The 16459-nt window shown below is 47.1% G+C and overlaps 1 long non-coding RNA gene across 1 annotated transcript; it reads left to right on the forward strand.

Annotated features, from left to right (window-relative positions):
* The first annotated feature begins 13653 nt into the window (after positions 1 to 13653).
* LOC123097362 (uncharacterized) lies at positions 13654 to 15475 on the forward strand. Its single transcript, XR_006447122.1, has 2 exons — positions 13654 to 13990; positions 14682 to 15475. It is a non-coding gene; the product is annotated as an uncharacterized lncRNA (long non-coding RNA).
* The last annotated feature ends 984 nt before the right edge of the window (positions 15476 to 16459 follow it).

A 16459-nucleotide genomic window follows, 5' to 3' on the forward strand; every position in this document is an offset into this window, starting at 1 on the left:
GATTTTTCTTGCAATGGAAGAGGTGCTTTGTAATGGGTTCAATCTTGCGGTGATCTGACAGAAAGGGACAAGACACGTATTTGTATTGTTGCCATCAAGGATAAAAATATGGGGTTTATTCATGCGCCAGTTTACTTTATCTACATTATGTCATGCTCCGTTCTTTATGAACTTAAAACTCTGGATGCATGTTGGATAGTGGTCGATGTGTGGAGTAATAGTAGTAGATGCAGGCAGGAGTTAGTCTACTTGTCTCAGACGTGATGCCTATATACATGATCATTGCCTTTGATATCGTCATGATTACTCATTTTTCTATCAATTGCCCAACAGTAATTTATTTACCCAACGTATGCTACTTTCAAGAGAGAAGCATCTAGTGAAAGCTATGGCCACCGGGCCTACTTTTTATCATATATCAAAATCCCAAAAATACTTTGCTGCAATTTTATTTACTTTACTTTATATTGTGTTTTATCTATCTATGTATCACTACGAGATTTGATCCTTGCAATTAACAGCCGAGGGATTGACAACCGCTTGTTCGCGTTGGGTGCAAGTATTTGTTATTTTGTGTGTAGGTACTGCTAACAAGGTGTTGCTTGGTTCTCCTATCAGATTGATAACCTTTGTTCTTAACTAAGGGAAATGCTTATCTCTACTATACTGCACCATCCTCTCCTCTTCGTGGAAATCCTGACGCAGCTCACAAGTTGTAGCGGCCAAGGATCCCATTATATGGCAATGGAATCTTAATGACGTCGGAAACGATCTTCTCCCTCCTATAGTTCAGCTCACTGCCAAATGTCACTGGTAGCATGTGATGACGGCTTGAAGCTACATCGGTATATCCCCAAAGAGGAAGGGATGATGCAGCACAGCAGCGGTAGGTATTTCCCTCAGTGATGAAACCAAGGTTATCGAACTAGTAGGAGAACCAAGCAACACTACGTAAATAGCACCTGCACACAAATAACAAATACTCGCAACCCGACGTGTAAAAGGGGTTGTCAATCCCTTTCGGGTAACGGCACCCGAGATAGGCAAATGGACGTGAGAGAGTAGTAAATATTGATAGATCGAATGCCAAATAAAATAAATTGCAGCAAGGTATTTTTGTATGTTTGGTTTAATAGATCTGAAAATAAAAGCAAAGTAAAAGTAGATTGCAAAGGCAAATATATTAAAGAAGAGACCCGGGGGCCGTAGGTTTCACTAGTGGCTTCTCTCGAGACAAATCGTAAACGGTGGGTGAACAAATTACCGTTGGGCAATTGATAGAACTTCAAATAACCATGACGATATCCAGGCAATGATCATTATATAGGCATCACGCCCAAGATTAGTAGACCGACTCCAGCCTGCATCTACTACTATTACTCCACAAATCGACCGCTATCCAGCATGCATCTAGTGTATTAAGTTCATGGAGAAACGGAGTAATACAATAAGAACGATGACATGATGTAGACAAGATCTATTTATGTAGAAATAGACCCATCGTTTTATCCTTAGTAGCAACGATACATATGTGTCGGTTCCCCTTCTGTCACTGGGATCAAGCACCGTAGATCGAACCCACTACAAAGCACCTCTTCCCATTGCAAGATAAATAGATCAAGTTGGCCAAACAAAACCCAAATATCGGTGAAGAAATACGAGGCTATAAGCAATCATGCATATAAGAGATCAAAGAAGACTCAAATAACTTACATGGATAAAAAGATTGACATGATCATAAACTAAAAGTTCATCTGATCCCAACAAACACACCACAAAAAGAGTTACATCATATGGATCTCCAAGAGACCATTGTATTGAGAATCAAACGAGAGAGAGGAAGCCATCTAGCTACTAACTACGGACCCGTAGGTCTACAAAGAACTAATCACGCATCATTGGAGAGGCACCAATGGAAGTGGTGAACCCCTCCATGATGGTGTCTAGATTGGATCTAGTGGTTCTGGACTCTGCGGCGGCTGGAATTGATTTTCGTCGACTCCCCTAGGGTTTTTGGAATATTGGAGTATTTATAGAGCAAAGAGGCGGTTCAGGGGGCACCCGAGGTGGGCACAACCCACCCTAGGCGCGCCCTGGTGGGTTGTGCTCCCCTCAGAGCACCCCCTAGGTGCTTCTCCGGCCCACTGGATGTCTTCTGGTCCAAAAAAATCTCCAAAAAGTTTCGCTGCGTTTGGACTCCGTTTGGTATTGATTTCCTGCGATGTAAAAACACACAAAAAATAGCAACTCGCACTTGGCACTATGTCAATAGGTTAGTACCATAAAATGATTATAAAACATCCAAGAATGATAATATAATAGCATGTAACAATCAAAGATTAATAGATACGTTGGAGACGTATCAGCATGATCTTGCCCTTTAGCTAACGTCTTCCCGGATTGATCCCTTGAAACGTGCCTGTCTTCTTGAGATCTTCATCAGAAATTTGCAGCCTCTTGATCATGTCTAGAGAGATCAAGTTCAAACCAGCCCCACCATCAACCAGCATCTTTGTGACTTTGAGGTCGCGTGCTGTTGGTGAAACCAATAACAGCAAGCACCCGACCGCAGTTGTTCGATCGGGGTGATCCTCTGCATCAAAGATGATGGGCGTGTTCGACCATTTGAGTGGATTTTAGGCATCAACTGTTGGTTCTGCCGCAATGACTTCATGCACCCACAGCTTGAGTTGGTGGTGTGAGGAGTGCAAAGATGCACCTCCATCAATGCACATGGCTTCTGTGGCTTTCTGGAACTCGTGCTCGCTAGACTCTTCGTCATCCTCTTCGTCCTCATCATCATTATCTCCTTCCTTTTTGTCGCGGCTCCTAGCAGGCTTCTCTTTCGGCTGCTTGGCCTTGCCACCGCGATGTCCTCGGCCACCATGCTTCTTACCTGATCCTCTTGCACCATCTTAGGTCTTCTCCTTATCATGCTTCTCGTACTCAGCCTTTTGCTTCTCGGCAAGTTTGTCGGGCCCGTGGGACCGGGGGTACCCAGGCCCGTCTGCCTTCGGCCCAGGACATGGCGCATATCAAGAGCCCAACAGGCAGCCCACGAGCAAGTGTCATGAGCAATACTCCTCGCGAATCCCTCACCTCGCGAGGCCCCCCATCAGCAGGCACCCTGAGGCGGATTAGGCGACTCCGACAAGAGCCTTGAGAGGCCCTCTCGCGAGGCAGCCTCCCAAGGCAGCCTCTCAGGGATGAGCAGGTCAAGGGTTGTTCAGCCCAGTCGCGTGGCCCCGCGCCTCCACATGGGTGATGCGCGTGACGACGAACGACGCGAGAGGCCATGCCAGCAGGTGCAGATGAGGAGGATTTTCTCTTTTGTGCTAGGGGAGCAAGGCCAGCACACTGGTTCCCAAAGCAATCACCAAAGGTTTCCCGATCGGTGCAAGAAGACCAAGACGACGGGTGCGTAGGGCGGAGGTCATCACCGAGCCCACCGACGCGTCATGGATTGTGGCTTTGCAGGCAAAGACCACCTTTTGTTTGGATAGACTGCACCCCTGTCCCCTTCAAAATTGTTGTTGTGTGGCAACCCTTCCCGCCAATGTTTTCGAGGGAAGAGGACCAAGGCAGATATAAAAGGAGGGCAGGGTGCCGCCGTAGAGGGGGTCGAGCATTCTTGACCCTCTACCTTTGTACTCTCTCTCTCTCTCGCCAATGCAATCCAAAACCAAGCAGGAGTAGGGTTTTCTACCACAAGGTGGCCCCAACCTAGGTAACTGCTATGTCATCGGCCCGCTCCCGCTAGCTCACTCTCACCGTAGCCTTGCCATGGTTAGCTGCAGGAAAGGGTAGGGCGGTAGGAACGAGCGGACCCCAGAGTTCGAACCTTTCAGTCCCCGGAGCCCCGATTCCAACATTTGGCATGCCAGGTAGGGGTGCACTGCCATTCTTCCGCTTTGCCCCATTTTCTGCTCTGCCAAGGTCCATGGCTGACACTCGCCGTGAGCATGCTGGGCGTCAGGCGGGTCACGTCGCCTAGACGGAGCCTGTGGGCCGCGACAACCGCCGCCGCCCTATCGGGGCCGTGGCCACCGCCACCACCGACCCTGCTGCCCACGAGTAACATGACTCCTCCATGCACCCATCTATGCAGCCGGATGGCCGCACCGCTACGGCCTCCTCCCCCCTCACCTGCTGCGGGCCACTGGGCAGTGCCTGTCACAACGCGGGCTACCAGGCCTTTACCAGCGAGTTGTGTCGGGGAGTCTGGCCCATGAAGTTTGAGCCGGAGCTGCCCCCGCGCTACAGCGGCGCCCATGGCCCCGCAAAGTTCCTTCAGCTCTACACGTTGAGCATCTCGGCGGCAAACGGCGACGACAAGGTCAGCGAACTGGTTCCCCATGGCCCTCGGAGACGGCCTGTGCTCCTGGCTTATGAGCCTTTCCGAGGCTACGATCTCTTCCTGGGACGAAATCGGTGACCAGTTTGTCACATGCTTCGCCTAGCTCGACGAGGGCGTTGGGCCCCCCGGATCGCCATGCAATAGCCTGCATCCTCGGCGGAGCCTAGGCCCCCGCGTCGAGCCGCCACCTCAAGCAGTTCACCCGCAATGCGAACACTGCCTGCCCGAGGCCCGAGGCTGCACGGTCCCTCAAGTGGTCGCAACACGCCATCACCTTCGACTCCAATGACCACCCCAAGTCCGCGGCCGCCACGAGCGCGCCTCCCATGCTGTGCACCCCCACCATCAGCAATGTCGGGTTTACCAGGACCCTCATCGACGGGAGCGTTGGTCTCAACGTGATCTCTGTCGAGACCTTCGAGACGCTCCAAGTGCTCTATGACCACCTGATGCTGACCCGGCCCTTTACCAGGGTGACTTTTGGTTCCACCGTCCCGCTGGGGCAGATGCGCCTCCTCCTCACCTTCGACACCAGCAAGAACTACCACACCTAGCTTGTCGACTTTGATGTGGCACACATTTGCCTGCCATACAATGCCATCCTGGGGTAACCGGCACTCACCCAGTTCACGGCGGCGACCCACCTCGGCTACAACGTTATCAAGATGCCCGGCTGCAGCGGTGTTATCACCATCGCCTGCAACGAGAAGGATGCAGTCTGCTCCCTCAAGCACACCTACAAGGCCGTGGTGGCCGCACTCGGCTGGCGAGGACATGCCCGATTCTTCTGAGGCTGCGCCAGGGAGAAAGAAGCAGTTGTTCTCCCAGGATCGCACCGAAATGAAGAAGGTGTCGGTTGATGGTAGTGACTTAGGCCCTACTTTCACCATCGACACCTGCCTCCCTCCCGAGCGGGAAGCTACGCTCGTCGCCTTCCTTCGAGCAAACTCGGATGTGCTCGCATGGAAGGTGCCTGATTTGTCCGTGGACCCAAGAGAGGTCATCAAGCACCACTTAGCGGTGTGCCCCAATGCCTGCCCCATCAAGCAATAAGCGCCATAGAAGCACAAATTTATTGTCCAAGAGGTGCACAAGCTGCAAGAAGCTAGGTCATCCGAGAGGTGCGCCATCCTGAGTGGCTCTCCAACCCAGTCATCGTCCCCAAGAAGGGTGGAAAGTAGCGTATGTGCGTTGACTTCATGAGCCTCAACAAGGCCTGCCCCCAGGACCCCTTTTCGCTACCGCACTGAAAGGATCGATACAGGCGACTAGAGGGGGGGTGAAGAGGAGACTACAAATTTTAATCTTTCTTGTCAATTTTAAGGTTTAGCGAATAAATAGGGTTCACTATATATGCAACTAGGTGAACACAACCTATATGAAAAGCAAGCTTACAACCAAATATGCTAGGCAACAATCTAACTAGCAAGCCAACAAGCATACAAGGCAAAGTAAAGTGCGGGAAAGGATTAACCACAAGTGAGGTGAGGACGCATATTTTATCCCGAAGTTCACTCTTCCTTGGGGAAGAGCTACTCTCTGTTTAGAGCGGTGTCGGATACAAAGCTTGCACAATGCCACGAAGGCTCACGGTAATGTCTTTCGAGTCACCCCAAACAGATGAGGCTCGAATCACTCAGGGTTGGTCTTGAAGGCGACCACCACACCTTTACAAACTTCTCCTGAGCACACCACAAGCAAGGAAGCTTCTGGAGGGACCTCTAACCACCTAGGAGCCGAAGCTCAAAGAGTAACAAGTCAATTAGGAAGAAATGTTGTAAGGAAGGCAATTTGGTTTGGTCAAGATGTAGATCGGGTCTTGCTCTCCCAATCCCCAAACTTTCAACAAGTTTGGGTGGAGGGATTGAGAGTATTGAGCAAAATGGAGCGTAGCAATGATGGAGCTCAACAAGACATTAGGGTTGAGGGATGGAGGAGGAAGAAGGTGGTTTTTATAGTGTTCTTGGCCGAATGGGGTTTTCTACCCATTGGACCCCGTGTGCACGGACTAAGTTAGCCCCGTGCGCACGGGGTACTCAGAGACTTACGCACCACCGCATGCACATGGGGGTCAAAAGACCCCGTGTGCATGGGGTACCCAGGGAGTTACGTAGTACCACGTGCGCACAGGGGTCAAAAAACCCCGTGCGCACAGGGGTACCCAGGAAGTTGCGTAGTACCTCGTGCGCATGGGGTACCCAGAAACTTTTTGTTGCAAACTCTCTGAGTACCACATGCTAGCACACTACAGATTTTTAAGTGGTAGGGATGGGTAGGCTGGTGTTTATGTTTCAGCAATGGCATTCCCACACAACACATATCCACACCGACCCCTCTCAATAGTATTGTTTTTCCTACGACTCAAATCGAACCAAACGAAAAACCTTCGACTCGCTGGTAGACCACGCCTTTGATCTTTTTGAATTGGGGGGTCGCACACCTCCATCAAGAAAAACTTGGAACCAATATCCTGAGATAAAATTTAGCACCCGATATTAGTTCCTCTAACCATATTGTCATCACACCAAAATAAACTTTAAGTGACACATGCACTTTCAATCTCCCCCTTTTTGGTGCATTGATGACAACATGGTTAGGACATGGCATCATAATGTATAACTAAGCAACAAGCCATGCGACAATGATTGATCATAGTAGCTCCCCCTAAATGTGTGCCCGGATAAAATATATGCTTGAGTATGCATCAAGCACACACATAAGAGGCTCCTCTAAGATCAATATTGTAAGACATGAGATCAACATAATAAACTTATAATGGTGCCTAGATCTCATGCAATGGTGTAGTGAGAAAATAGCATGAGATAACATAAGAAGCATAATATGATCATAGCATAGGCATAAGGTTCAAGATAAATAACTAAAAGTGTCACGAGCTAACATGAGTAGCTCACAACCACACCAAGAAAGCAAATAAGAGTATCTCAAGCCAACTAAAGCAACAGCAAAGCAAAATAAACCACGAGGCTTGAGATCTCAACACACTCTAAAAAACACGACCACTTCTCCCCCTTTGTCATCAAGACAACAAAAAGAGAAAAAGGCAACACAAAGACCCACTAGACAAGAGGAGGAGGGCTCGAAGCATCATCATCATCAAAACACCATCATGCCATCGGAAAGGACCGAGCTGTGGCCTCACTATCGTTGTCCTCTAACCCTAGGCCAACCACCTCACGAGCTGCAACCCTCTCTGCCTTCTGACGCCTCACGAGCTTGTCCTTCTTGATCTCCTTCACCTAACGGCGCTGAATAGTCGGGCACATCTTGAACAAGTTTCTCATGGTCTTGAACAAGGACTTCTTCTCTCCTCTAGTGAAACTAGCCTCAGATACTACCTTCTTGCCCTTACCACGAGGGATCCGTGCAGTGGAGGACATACCAGGTGTGTATGTGGCACGATCTTCAGGCCTAGGATTGCGCCCCTTCTTGGGAGGCACATATGGAGCAGGAGCCGCAGGGTTCCAGTTAGAGTTGTGCTTGGGAACAGATGTCTTGTACTAAGAGATGTACTTAGCTGGGTAGACGGACTCAATCAATGCATGGATGAATGGTGCATAGATCAAAGACTTGTTCTCTTGCACACACTGACGAAGCTCATAGAACATGAAGCCTAGAACATCCACTCTCTTCTTCTTATGCAGGTGCACAAAGACATCCAACATGGAACTCTGCACATTGTGAGAATCACCGGCCTTTGGTGTGAGAGTATACCTCAGTATATGGTGCATCATATCATAGAGAGGCACATGGTCTTTGATGGAACCGGTGACAAAAGACTTCTCTTGCTTGTATGCGAACGCAATCACATCCTTGTGGCGTTGTCCACTCTCACGAACCCTGCCAAACTCATTAGTTGCCTCATCTTCATCAATGAACAGGTAGGGAATTATCTTAGAAAACTTGGCCATAGGGGCAGAGCACCAATGCGTCCCGGACATCCATGTGAGGGTGCGAGCAGAGTCATTGGAAAAGAACAATGTGGCAAAGAACTGCATCATAAGATACTCATTGTACGGATGGTTGAATGTGACAAAAGGAAGGAGCCCCAACCTCCCAAGAGCCGAATACACACCCGGATAGAGATGATCATTGTCCCGGAGACACTCAACATTAACCTCCTAGTGCGGAGCAAACTTCTTGGCCTTGGTCATTAGCAACTCATGGTACACTCTTTGCTGAAACTCATTTTGAACCGGGGATCCACTCCCAAAGCCGTGGCAGCAACATATGGATGACTCTATATTTCAACCCAAAGCTCTGGCTTGGACCATTTGGCAAGGGGAAGGTTCATGAGATCCCACCTGCCAGGAGTGGCTTGCTCGGGACAAGACATCTATTCTCCATCTTCATCATCTTCATCAACAAGATCATCCTCAGCCTCTATCTCTGCATCTGCGGGGTTGACATGGTGAGCGCCGCCCTGAAAGTCATACTCCTCCTCTGAATCTTCAGAGGCCTCAACAAACGGGCTGCTTGGTGGCTGCACAGTGAACACGGCCCTGCCCTGACCCTGACCCCTGGCCATTGCCCTCAGATGGCCGGTGATGAGCAACAGTGAACTCCTTGGAACTTGCCTTTGGGCGCTTGCGACGGAGCTCTGCCCTCTTGTCAGCAGAGTTTGAAACACAAAAACACCAACACCACAACAGCAAGGGAAACACAAAAAAGTATAAGTGCTTGAGATAAATGGTGGGGAAAGGAGCAGAAAATAATAAGAGTGGCAGCTCTGTGTACCCCGTGTACAAAGGGTTAGACCCCATGGCACGGGGGCCCGTGCGCATGGTACACGACCGTGGACACGGGGCCCCGTGCACACGGGGGTCAAACACCCCGTGGACATAGGGATTCCCCAGGGGTAGCCACTTTTAGATCGAGATCTTGAGAATGAGTGCAGCACAGAAATCTCAACAGATCTGTACTAGGATTTATTATACACATGGAGAACGGCAGCCCTAGACTAGAGATCAAGCAAGAACCCTAAACCTAGAAGAGAATCCATGTAGTGAAAATAGAATGGTCAGGGGAGGGCATGTACCGGAGGAGGACCCCATCCCAGACAAACTCCACCGAGCAAGGGACCCCGACGGTGCATGGATGAGCGCCGGTGGGTGGAGACAATGGCGACAGCGCTGGAGGTGCCCTGGGGAGTGGAGGGGGCGACGGGTGGGAAAGAACCCAGACCTCCCCACAGCCCACCTCTTCAGTGCCAGAAACCGCAGAACCCATGTGCACGGGATAAGTGACCCCCGTGCGCACGGGGGTCCCGTGCGCACGGTACAGAGCCCGTGGACACAGGGCCCCGTGGGCACGGGGTACTCGGGAATTATTGACCAATGATATCCCTTGAAGACATGGCCAAATGGAAATTCTTACCAAGCCTTGAAGGAGTATTTTAGTCTGAGTTTCTGAATATGCCGCACGTGAAATCCAACACTACTAGAAGGGTATATGTGGAGCACTTGCACTAGAGAAGAAAAACAAACAAGCAACAAAACACAAGCGAACCACTAACAGAAAAAGGACAAAAAACACCACACAGAAGAAAAAGAATTTAATCTCCAAAGGAGGGCGGTGGCCGAAGCTACTATGTTTGAGATTGTTTGGTATGGAACCACGAAGATATGAACCTTGTGCCCAAGACCAATACTAATCTTTGAAGCACAAGTGCCACCTAAAAGTGGCTAATGTGAAAGATTTTGTTCAATTTATGCACTTCTAGGATGAGATAACTCACGAGTTGAGCTAGCTCCGCCTAGACATGTGCCTACATCTAAGCAAGATATTATATGAGTATGTGCATGAGCAAGAATCCAACCCAAGTTACTTATATCCACGATATTTTGCTCATGCCTTAACTCGCAGAATCTTCCTTCATCAAGTGGCTTGGTGAAAATATTGGCTAGTTTTTTCTCGGTGTTGAAATGGAATAGATAAATGTCTCCCTTGGCCACATGATCCCGAATGAAATGATGACGAATCTCAATATGCTCGGTCTTGCTGTGTTGCAGTGGATTCTCGGTGATCTTGATTGCACTTTAATTGCCACACAAAAGAGGCACTTTGTCACATTTGACACCATAATCCATCAAAGTTTGCGTCATCCATAATAACTGTGCACAACAACTTCCGGCGACAATATACTCAGCTTCGGCGGTTGAGAGAGATATGCAATTTTGCTTCTTCGAAGACCAACTTACCAAATATCTCCCTAGGAATTGACATGAACCGGAAGTGGACTTGCGGTCAACCTTGTCTTCGGCCCAATCCAAATCAGAGTATCCCAGTAACTTGAAAGTTGATCCTTTGGGATACCAAAGGCCCAAGTTTGGGGTATGAACCAAATATCGAAGGATTCCTTTCACCGCCGAATAGTGGCTCTCCTTAGGAGCGGATTGAAATCTTGCACACATACACACACTCAACATAATATCCAGCCTAGATGCACAAAGGTAAAGCAAGGAACCGATCATGGAGCGATGTACCTTTTGATCCACTTATGTGCCATTGGGATCAAGATGAAGTTCACCATTTGTGGGAATGGGTGTATTCATGGGCTTGACATCTTGCATTTTGAACCTCTTGAGCATGTCTTGAATGTAAAGAGATTGGTTGATGAAGGTGATCATACCAAGCATGAGGTGCTTGTTTAAGTCCATAGAGCACCTTGTGGAGTTCATAAACGTGAGAGGGGTGATCGGGGTCTTCGAAACCAGGAGGTTGCTTGACATACACCAACTCCTTAAGAGGACCATTAAGAAATGCACTCTTCACATCCATTTGATGCAATTTAAAATCATGATGAGAGGCATATGCAATCAAGATGCGAATGGATTCAAGATGGGCAACGGGGGCAAAAGTTTCACCAAAGTCCAAACCTTAAACTTGGGTGAAACCTTGTGCCACTAACCTTGCCTTGTTCCTTGTTACTTGTCCATGTTCATCTTGTTTGTTCTTGAAGATCCACTTTGTTCCAATGACATTATGATGTTCTTTAGGTCTCTCCACAAGGGTCCACACTTTGTTGCGGGTGAAGTTGTTGAGTTCTTCATGCATGGCATCTACCCAATACGGGTCGTCAAGTGCATCTTCAACCTTAAGGGGATCAACACAAGAGACTAATGAGTGATGTTCACAAAAGTTTGCCAAAGATCTACAGTAGTTACACCCTTTTTATGCTTCCATAGATGTTCTCAGTGAGATCTTGAAGATGCTTTAACTTGGCGACCACTTTTTGCTCTTTGAGTGCAAGCTCTTCTTCACTTGGTTTTGGACTTGATGAAGAAGTTTGTTCTTGAGATTGTTTTAGTCTTGGAGAAACCCTTCTCTTCACAACCACAAGTTCTTGTTCATTTGGAAGTGACGATGACGAAGACACTTGTGATTGAGGTTGATATTGATCTTTATCTAGAATTTGAGCTTGATCTTGAGCCTCAATAATTGGTTCTTCACCATTTGAAAAAGCTTGCCCTTGATCTTGCTCGGGAACATGAGGGACTTGATCTTGTTCTTGGATAGGTTCATGATCTCCCGTAGCATCTTGTACAAGTGGTGATGGTGATGACTTCCCTTGTGGAGACTCCACAAGAGGGGCTCTTACTCCTTATTCTACTTGGACTTGGGATGTTTCTTGTGGAAGAATGTGGCCTATCCCTATAGTCCTTGTAGCTTGTGAAGGAGCCTCGTCACCTACAACACTAGGAACAATTTGCTCCACACGGGAACTGTTATCTTCATCAAACAAATATGCATGAGAGTTTGATGCATATCCAACAAATATGCCCTCATAAGTTTTAGGCTCAAAATCAGCTAAATGGGATTTTTTTTGTTTAGAATGAAACACTTACAACCAAATACCCGAAAGTATTTGACGTTAGGATTTCTCCAGATTAGGAGTTCATATGGTGTCTTGTTCTTGAGCCTGCGAAGATAAAGCCGGTTTGAAGCATGACATGCGGTGTTGATGGCTTCGGCCCAAAGCCTATATGGAGACTTATACTCGTCTAGCATGGTCCTAGCCATTTCAATGAGAGTCCGATTCTTCCTCTCTGCAACACTTTTTTGTTGGGGAGTATATGGCACAACATATTTATGCTTTATCCCCTCTTCACTCAAGAACTCATCCATCGTGTAATTCTTGAACTCGGTGCAATTGTCACTTTGAATTGCCACAATTATGTTGACATTGAGCTTCTTTGGCAAAGTTGATGAAGGTTTCTTGAGTTCCATCTTTGGTCTTGAGAAAGAACACCCAAGTATATCTTGTGAAGTCATCGACAATGACAAGGCAATACCTCCTCTCTCCCAAACTATCATAAGTTGGAGGCCCAGAAAGATCCAAGTGTATAAGCTCGAGAGGCCTCAAGCACTACAGGAATCAGCTTCTTTGTCGTCTGCCAGCAAAGGACCAGAAAACTGACGGCAAAGGTCTTTGCCATCAGTCGTGGACGGCAAACATGTCCGGCACTGTAAGTTATGGTAAACAGCTGCTTTGTTGTCTGTTTTCGTGCAGGCCGTCAACTTTCCCAGGGAAGCAAACGGCAAAGAACATACGTTAGCCATGTTAGGTGGCTAACGGGTGGCTTTGCCGTCTGCCAGCTGACGGCAAACATGCCCGCCCCTTTGCCATCTGCAGCCTGACGTTAGCAGACGCTTCACTCCTCCCCGCTCTTTGTCGTTTGCTGCTGACGGCAAACCACCCCAGCCTTTGTCATCTGCCACAGATGGCAAAGTGACCAAATGGGTCAGCTCCCAGGTTGCACAAGTTGCTGCCATGTGGCTACTTTGCCGTCTGTGACACACGGCAAAGACCCCTTTGCCATCGGTGGCAGGCGGCAAAGAGCCTGCATTGCCTCTTTTTATTCTATTTTTTTCTTATATCCAAGCATTTTCACAGCAAATATATGGAGTAGGATTTTCTATAAATGCTTGCCACAGAACTACTTAAGGGTTTCAACGGTGCAAAAGTTCTCAAAAATTCTGAAAAAAATATTGAACCAACACACCTATAATATAACATGATCCAACGGAGGGATTAAAAAAATACGACTGTATGTGTCCTGGACATATATATATATATCCCACTACTTGATTTATCTTGACATGCAGTCTATCCACCTCAGCAATCTGCCACATCAGCAATTATTCTTTCTTTTGAACCATTTTTTATTGACATATAGACGCGTTGTGTCGTAGCTCCTTTTTCCTGGACAGCGACCGAAGATCAATGGTACAAACGGATGAAAGAAGCCCAACCGTCTTCATTAGGAAGAAAGAAGCCCAATCGACTTTGCTTTCCGTTTCCATCTCCCGAACGCATCTATTATCTCATCGTCTGTCCCCCACCTCTCGCCACCAGCCCGTCTCCTCTCATTCCTTCAGACACATCTCTCTACTTCTCCTCCGGCCCTCCCCATCCCCCTCTGCTTCTCTTGCTGTGCCATACCCCGCCCCCCGCGCTCCACTACAAGCACCGGCGAGGCACATGCTTCGCCTCCTCCAGATCTATGAGGTGATGCGCAAGGAAACCTCGCATCAAGGATTCGAGGCGACTTCACCCACAAGGGAGATTCAATTGTTTGCATCGAAGTTGTTTGGATTTACTAGGAGGAAGCGGTCAGTTTTTTTGCGTTCACACCTAATTGACACAATTACAGATTGGTTTTTGTTTTTGCAACAATTTGACACTGCAGGACGCATGTTCATCTTTCCCCAATCTACACGGTGAATAATAATAGTATTTATGATGATACATGAGCCAGTACTATGGCTCATCTTGATCTGCTATGTGGATAAATACACTTCTGTGGGATTTTACCTCTCTTAGTGTTGTTTACAGGCAGCCATCGTTACAGATTCAGCCGTGATGATTACACTTTCATGGAACTGTATTTCTCTCCATGTTTGCAGTCAAGGGATTGTTACAGATCCAACGAAATTATAATTACCATATTTGTCCTCCACATCTTTGCTATGTAGTCTTATGGATGTACATAGCTTGGGCAAAATATTGATTTCCTGTTCAATCATACGGATGTAAGGATGTTTATGGCACGTGTAATTGTTTGTACATAAGCCTTGGCTCAAGATAAGGTTGATGGAACTATTTTGTATATATGTTCTCCCCATTTTAAAAAATATAGGTAAGTTCTATGGGGATAGCTGGAGCGATCTATTTTTTATTTACAATGTGTATATCTATCTATCATTCCTTTTGGTTGCATGCTTATCGAGTATTTGATGCATTCACCTATGATTAGTAGTGATGTTGAGTCCTCCTAAATTAATCTCATATATACCATTGCAGGTTGTGCTTTACGATCCTAATGAGAAATTCGACAAGAAATATTTTCCAATTGGGAGAGGCTTCTTCATCAGTTCTGTGAGAAGTACAATTATTTAACACACGTTTTATCTTGATTATCTTTTCAACCAGTGTATCATCTAGCAACCTCTATTCCAAAAATTAGCACATTTTCCATTGAAAAAAGAACAATTGTACTTGATGGACAACAATGGACGTAGGCTGGCATCTAATAGATGTGGTCGCTTTTTGCTTTTTTTATATCTTCAGAATTGTACGCTCACCCACCATATTGATCTCCATAGAGGATATGTTGTGGGCATGTTAATCAGTCTTCTATTTATGAAGTAGCCATTCATTGGTCCATGTTTTGCTGATCGATTCAAAGTATACTGTTTGCTTCAATTTATACTCTGATATGAAACCAGAATAAGTCTTAATGAATGGGAATCAAAAGTTCTTTATTGGAGTTTTGAAGATCTGAAGAACCCACTCACCCGGACATCTTTTCAGTTAGTCTGGTGGTGTCATAGTTGGTGTATCTGATTTCTGCAGGTTTGGGGATAATGGACAAGACCTGTATGGACTTAACACTTGGTGAGCTTCCTACCGATGGTGACTGGGTAGATCTGATGTTGTTTGTAATTAGTTTTTGTATTAGCAATATGAAAATATGAACTAAACTATAGACAATTTATTAGTATATGTTTGTAGAATATGTATTGAAGATGAGTAGCATGCACGGTGCATGTTAATGTGAGTTTTGGTCATGCATAATGACATGGTGCGTTGGCATAGTTGCATGTTGTGATAACTAAATTTCGTAGGGCATGCATGGTGGCATGCTATCTTTCTTAGTATGTTCCCATGCTTGCAAACCTTATCCAGCTCATTTCTTAAGAGATTGACAATCATCAAGTTCGCAACCTGGTCCTTTTCACTGTTGAACAAATGCAGAACAAAAAAACCAAGTTTGTGTCTGGCAAATGGTCCTTGGCTACGCCGTTTATTCAGGTTATGAGCTAGCTGAAAGCTGATGCTAGCTACTGGTTAGGAAAGATTTAGTTCCTGGTCATTTTCTGGCCATGTCGGTCGTCGTAAGTGGTAGTTCAACTGTTTCTGTTGTTTCCTTTTTGGATGTTTTTTAAAACTGTTTTTGGTTGTTGTACGGTCATTTCTTTGTCGTTGTACTCTGAGACTTTGGCATTCTCTTATCCTATATACCTAAGAAGTTCAGCCCCACTATTTGTACTCTGCCCATCTATCCACATGACCCAGTCTGCTACCAACAGAAAGTCAATTCTCTTTACTATTACAATGTTGACATTGGAATTTTTAGTGTTGGTTTGATGTTCTATTTAGTTTCTGTTCTACATTTAATGCTAACAAAGAGATCCCGTAGCAACGCGTGGGGTATCATCTAGTTCTAATAACACCCAGCTTATTATGATAACACCTACGACCCGCACGGTAGCTACAGACTAACGACGACAGAACTGCCCTGAACAAAAATCCCACCCCTTCTCGCACGACCACCCACCACTCTCCCCCGAGCTCCACTCCTCCACCAACCTCCCTCCCCCTATGCAGCACGACACCCCACCCCACCATCACCTACCTCCAGCCCCGTCATCGGCCACCACCTGCCAGGCTGCCGGCGACCACGGGATGGCCCCGACCACCGCGACGCCCCACCCCACCACCTCCTCCCACTCCCGGTCGGCGTGCCTCCCGCCTCACTACGCCGCGCTGCCACAGATCCATCCAAGCCCGACGGCTGG

Source organism: Triticum aestivum, chromosome 4D (assembly GCF_018294505.1).
Source record: "Triticum aestivum cultivar Chinese Spring chromosome 4D, IWGSC CS RefSeq v2.1, whole genome shotgun sequence".
In the NCBI taxonomy this organism is placed as follows: domain Eukaryota; kingdom Viridiplantae; phylum Streptophyta; class Magnoliopsida; order Poales; family Poaceae; genus Triticum; species Triticum aestivum.